The sequence below is a fragment of the Peromyscus eremicus genome, chromosome 9 (genome assembly GCF_949786415.1).
Source record: "Peromyscus eremicus chromosome 9, PerEre_H2_v1, whole genome shotgun sequence".
Classification (NCBI taxonomy): domain Eukaryota; kingdom Metazoa; phylum Chordata; class Mammalia; order Rodentia; family Cricetidae; genus Peromyscus; species Peromyscus eremicus.
Window position 1 is genome coordinate 53,054,163 of NC_081425.1, and position 6,785 is coordinate 53,060,947.

The window sequence follows — 6,785 nt, forward strand, 5'->3', positions numbered from 1 at the left end:
TGCATTTCTTTTGTGTGCTATGGCCAGAACTATGACTGGATGCAAATTCCTCAACAGCTCTCTCTCTTTAGTGTCAGAAGGTGAGCTGAATTCTTCATAAAGACATCTGGTTTACCTGCCACACATCAGCAGAAATGGAGTTTTGTTTCTTGGCACTGTTGTCTTTTCCCATATTGCTGGTTAAGTTGGTTACTCTGAAACCTTAGCTCTCTGGCGGGTTCATGCAAAATTATAAATTTTCACTTTGTTTAGCTTTTACTGCTGCTATAACTGGGAAAACAATCCTTTAAAAAAACCTTTATATATCTCAGGTTGAAAAATCTCCAAGCTATGGTTCTCTTTTCCCATTAATTCAAAACAAAAACCACATTGAATATAAGCAAATATGAACAACAGTTTTTAACAGATCCCAATGACTCAGAATGCTGGTGCAGTTTTCTTTTATGATTGCTGATATATGGGTTTATGAAAACCTGGGAAATTTCTTTGTAATTTTTTTCCCTTAATCTGTGAACACAGAAATTTGTCTCTTAGGTGTGTAAGACTCCAGTCAGGTAGAAAATGAAGACTACCTAGTATAGTACCTCCATCCTGCTTGTTTTCCCATAAAACTCAGAGGTTCTTCAAAAACATTAATCCCTCCTTTACATTTTTGGAACTAGTGTCCAACTGCTTCCTTATCTGGTGACCCCACTGCCTGCTGGGCAGAGAGAAGTGACATTGAACGGGGTTGCTGATGTTGCCCCCATGCCCTCCGGTGGCCTTAACCTTCTGTTTTAGTTTAAATAACTCGTTCTCTTTTGATATAAAGTTAACCTGCTTCTCAAAACTAAATAAATTTTCTGTAAAACACAGATGCAACTGCCAACTTGGAGAAAGAAAACAAAAAAATTCCATTGAATTGGTACAAAAACCACATCATTAAATTAATAATTACTAGATGTAGTGGAGGTCCCTGCAGCCTTGGTGTTGTGCTGTAGGGGAAGAGATGGATCTGTAGACCTCAGAGTGAGGTTCTGCCTGCCAGAGGCTGCTGTGGTGTGGTGACCCCTGGGTGAAGCCACTGTCTCCATGTCTGGACCAGGACCTTCAACTGAGGACATAGGGGATAAGAGGAAGGAGAGCATATTAAACTCAAAGTTATTAGGATATTGGTGAGATACATTTCAAAGTGAAAATGACAGCACCTTTCAAGGAACTCAAAGAATCATGCTGTCAAATTTAACATGAATCTTAAATGGTCTTATTAATAATAATAAAAAACAAACAAACAAAACCAGAGCCAGATATTCGGGTGAAAACTGAGAGATCAGAGGAATAGAACAAGCCACAGCCAACCTCACCTTACCAACTCCTCAGCCTCCAGAGCGTGAGTTCCTGTTTCCTCGCATCTTATATAACTTTCTGTGTCCTGCCATATTATTTCCTGGGATTAAAGGAGTGTGTCCTTCACAAGCAAAGACATGAGATCTCAAGTGCTGGGATTTAAGGTGCGTGCTCTGTTCCCAGTGTGGCTTTGAACTCACAGAGATCCAGACGGATCTCTGCCTCCTGAGTGATAGGATTAAAGGCATATGATACTACTACCTAACCTCTACGTTTAATATAGTGGCTGGCTCTGTCCTCTGATCCCCAGATAAGCTTTATTGGGGTGCACAAATAAAATATCACCACAGTCAAAGACAGAGAGTTGAAATGAATTCATTCGAGTTTCTCTTTGAAGGGCAGAGAATTACTGATAATCATACTCAGAAAGAACTGGGAATGGAAGAGAATGCGGTTGAAGTTTATCAGGATCAGAATCAAACTGGGGGCAGATGTCATTTGATGGCTAGATAGTTCTTTTTAATTTTTTTCTTTCCCTCAACCCTTTTTTGTTTTTAAAAATAGTTATTTTTGTAATGTGTTCAAAGTGATTATTGAATACTGGCACTCCATCTCTTTAGAACATCTGGCAATCTGAAGTCTAGGTGTTCAATATTCATTATTGGTTGTTTTGATTGTTCTGATTTTTGGTGATCAGACTTCAGCCCCCTTAATATAATGTTGCCTTTCTTCTTCAAAAAATGTTATGTGTGCACAGAGAGACCACCCTTTTCAGGACTGTGCATTTTCAGTTTTATGATGATAAGAAGATCGATCGGCATGAGCTTTCCATGACCTTCCAATTAGCCCTGAAGTTCCAGCGTGTGGTTGCTTCACTCCTGGACTGTGATTTTCAATGGGAGATGGAAGTTTTTTCAGAGAACTAAACTGTGGGAAAATGACCTTTTCTCAGCTTGAAGCTACTTTTAAAATCTGAGGGACTGGACCAAAAGAAGAGTATCGTGTTTGTAGTCAAGATGAGGGGTACAATGAGGATAGCAACAGCAGACTCTAAAGGTGGCTTTACTGGAGAGAAAAAAGAGTCATAGAGTAAGATGGTCTGCCCGGAAGATCCCATGAAAGCTGTAATTCATCAGCAGTTGATAATAAAGTCACTCATGCAGACACATATGCAACCAGCATGGCTCCTTTTGATTTTGTTTGTGCTTTTTGGCCTGGGACATGGGTTTTCAAGGGACTTCATGAAAAGAAACAATATTTGTAAAAACTGTAAAAAATTAATAATTGTTGACATCCTTGATAATCTTTTTTTACTTTTCAAGTTTAATTTTATGGAATTATTATTATGATTCCAGTCCTTTCATTATACCTTTTCTATGTCTATATATGATTTTTTAGTATTTAAATTGTTTTTTTTTTTTTCTTTTTGACTAGCAAGATGATGTAGTGGGTAAAAGTGCTTACCATGCAGGCCTGGCAGCCTGAATTTGATCCCTGGAAACCACACAAATGTGGAAGGAGAGAACCCATTTCATAAGATTGTCTTCTAACCTCCATAGGTCCATAGGTGTACCATGACGCTTTCTATTTCTCACTCCCTCTCTCTACCCCAAAGCTCTAAAAATAATAATGATTAAATTTTTTAAGCTAAGGTGAGTTTTTATTTTTTTACTTATTTATTTTTTCAAGGTTTCTTTCTTCATTTCTTTTTAGATTTTTTTTAAGGTGAGCTTTTAGTAGGCAAGTTGGAGGCTTGCAATTTAAAAGTGGTTGGAATTTAAATGTGATTTTTTTTTTAAAAAAAAATCATCTACCATTTAGTAGATGCTGACTAACTAACTTGGAGTATTTAGAACATTAAGTTAATTAAATTTATTCATTTATTTTACATCCTGACTACAGTTTCCCCTCCCTCCCTCCCTCCCATTCCTTTCCCCCACCTCCCTCCTGTACCCCCTAATCCACTCCTCCTGCTTCTGTTCAGAAAGGGCCAAGCCTCCCATGGGTGTCAATAAAGCATGGCACATCAAGTTGAGGTAGGACTAAGCTCCTCCTCTTGCATTAAGGCTGAGCAAGGCAACCCAGTATGAGGAATAGGTTTCCCAAAGCAAGCCAAAGCATTAGAATATTTTTTTACTAATTAAAACAACTTGATACATAATTTTACTCTGTTTTCTGTTGTTTCATTTATTTTTGTTCTATTTTCTTATTTTACTTTCATCTGTTTATTTGATTCAGCATTGTATATGACTTCATTTTATCTTTATTAGTGGATATTCTGTGAAACATCTTATTTTATTTCTTCAGTAATTGTTGCAGGGTTTACACTTATACATCTTCAACTTAGCATCACAACCCACCATTTGGTGATGTGATTACAAAGCATATTCTGATCTTTTTCATTCTGTCTTTATTTGTACTACACTGTGTACATTCAGTTTTGATATTGTGCTCAGAGGGTCATTTGCACCACAGAATTTGGAAAGATTTCCTAGTTAGGGACCCTAGCAATGCCAAGACATAGTCTCAGGACCCATGTGCTTAACCAAGAACATGAAATAAGGTTGAATGAAAAATAAATACAGTAGGGTAAGAAGTGTGTGGCAAAAACCTAAGGACCAGAACGAGTGAGTGACAGAGAGGTCAGCATGGCTGGAAATCATCAGAAGATTGAGCAGAAGGCTAGAGCTCAGGGAAGGGCTTCTCAGGAAGGAGGAGTTCAGGAACAGATGTGAATAAGATAGTGAGACTGGGCTATGGTCAGGTCAGAGGAAAACTGGCTGAGCTGGAAGGAGTCACAGGAAGAAGAGAATTTCTGGGAGCTTGGCGTAATAGTTCTGTAACATTTGCTGCAGAGAGCTGTCTCTTTATTTCATAGACCAGGCTGTTACAGCCACGTCCCTTTGTGGCCCTCTGTTCCATTCCACATTTTTGAGGTAATGGTGAGCTTAGCACAACTTTTCTAAGGAAAGTGTTAATTTAATAAATATAACATCTAATCGTGCTTTGTTGATGAATTACTGAGATGGGGAATGCAGAGCTGGGGGACGGAGATTTAGTAAGGGAGGGAGAAAGTAATAACACATCTTGCAGCTAACAGCACTTTTGGTCTAGAAGGAATTCTACTTGCAAAGGAGGAGCAACTGTTTCCTGAGCTGCAGTCTCCCTCCTGCGCAGTCCATCTTCCTCAGAACATATAGACTTCCTGCTTGTGAATTTGTCTCTAATTATCTCCGTGTCACAACCTGTGTTGCCGCATAAGCCTTAATTACCACACTAATGACCCACTCAGTGACCTCACTCGACAGTTGTGGGCAGCTAGATGTGGGGATCCTCTGGGTGGCTGGATTCCCTCCTCCACTGTTTTGTGGCTTTACCAGGAGGACAATTTTCAGGGGCATATGGTGATGAGCTCCTCAGGCAGTCGTTTATTGCCCCTCTGTAGTCGACAACACGCAGACAAAAGCTCTGTGTTGTTCCTAGAACTGAAGTATGACTGTCACTCCCTCTGTCCCAATCCCTACCAATATTCTCACTGCTGTAGCCAGTGTGGCTCCCATTCCCAATACCATGCCCATCACTGATGGCTAAGCTCCACTCCAGGCTCAGTGTTTGTCTGCCCCATGCTCAGCCCTCCCAGAATCCTGTGTCATCTCCTTCATTCTACTTGAGGACATCCATTGTCAAATAGAATATACAGCTTTCCCAGGGGTTTGATTATTAAACCATCAAAAGAAGCCTATGTCTGCCTACCTCTAAAGTGAGCATGCTTTCCATACAGACAGCCTTCCAAACACACTGTACTTTAAAATAATTCACATTCAAAGCCCCCCGAGACCTACAGTGCCTCAGTGTGTAAGCCTGTTGCTGACATGCTCACAGATGTCTTTCTGACCATCTAACTATTGATTTCTCTTTTTTCCCTGCTTAATTCCAGGTAAATGTCCTATCTTGTGGACCCTTGACCCCACCCCTGCAGGTGTCACTCAATTAGCACCAATCTTCAGTAAATGTCTTCTAAGTTGTGCTTAGCATGGTTTTCAATGTCAGGTCATTTTTGTATGATAAAGAAATCATAGTAAACCTGGCAGTTCACTGGTTTAATGTTCTTAGATGCGGTGGCATATGTCATCTCTGTCTAGATAGAGTCCTTTTGGGGGAAGATGTGAAGGTGCTGGTGCTTTGTTTAAACATAGATATGATGAAGTGCTTCCACACCTCCCAAACTGCCAATAGACCCTACTCTTAGCCTGCGTGAGTTTACACTGAGGCATAACAGCCCATCATGACCCCCATAACAGCCCATCATGACCGCCGCCAGCCAGACTGTTGTTGCCTTTGCCCAACCTAGCTCCAGTTGACACTTCAAACCAGATCAAACCCCCCCCCCCCCCCCCCCCCCCCCCCCCCCCCCCCCCCCCCCGGCAAATCTCTTGGATTTCTGAGTTCAATGAATTTGGGACTGATTTTTCAATCCTATGAGAATATATACGTGTATATAATGAAATTTGATCATCTTCTCCCTCACTTCCCCTCATTCTCCTCTGCATCTCCCCTCCCTGCCCCCACCACACCCACACCCACCCTCCAACTTCATTGTGTTTGGGGTTTTTATTCTGCCCATGTCAAATCAGCGGCATTGCTGGCTACTCTTCTTATTCCTTGAGGCAGGGTTACAAGTTTGGCTTCTGTGAGCATGCATGAGTGTGTGTGTGTGTGTGTGTGTGTGTGTGTGTGTGTGTGTGTATGTATGCTCATGCGCAGGCTTGTGATATTTGTGTGTGTGTGCACATACATTGGAGGGTGAAGGTTGATGTCATGTGTCTTCTTTAATTGACTTTCTATTGTATTTCATTTTCTTATTATTTTTATACTGGTGTTTGGGGTTTAAATTCAGGTTCACAGTCTTTCTCATTGAGAGGTTTCCCCAGCCCCCATTTTATCTTTTGAGACAGGTGTTAACTAAACCCAGAGCAGCTTACCAATTGGCTAGACTCGTTGGCCCATGAGCTCTGGGCTGCACCCGGCTCTGCCCCGCTCCCTCAGTGCTAGGGCTACAGATGTTTGCTACCATGCTCAGCTTTTATGTGAGTGCTGGGGATCTGGCTCAGGTCCTCCTGCTTGCTGGGCAAGAGCTTACTGCCTCAGTCATCTGCCCTGCTCTGCAAGCTTGGCTTTATCCAAGCAATCAACAATGAAGCTTGACTAATTTTTAACCAATCATAGGTCAATTTACTGTCCTTGACAGTTAATGACATTGGCATTTAGTACAATATTGAATAATAAGCCATGAAAGGATGTCTGGTGAATGATTATTAGAAAAGCATTTCTTTTTCTCATTGGGAATATTCATGGTAGGGGAAGCCTTTCTCTGTCTTCTGTCCTCAGGGCTGTGCCTTTGGGGATGGAAGGAGATGCTGCAGCAAATCCTGCAGTATTGCAAAGCAAGCCTGCAGGTG

General features: G+C 41.2%; 1 pseudogene; it reads left to right on the forward strand.

Moving 5' to 3' along the window:
• The first annotated feature begins 1,071 nt into the window (after nucleotides 1–1,071).
• Nucleotides 1,072–1,839, forward strand: LOC131919847 (small ubiquitin-related modifier 1-like; annotated as a pseudogene).
• Nucleotides 1,840–6,785: the final 4,946 nt, after the last annotated feature.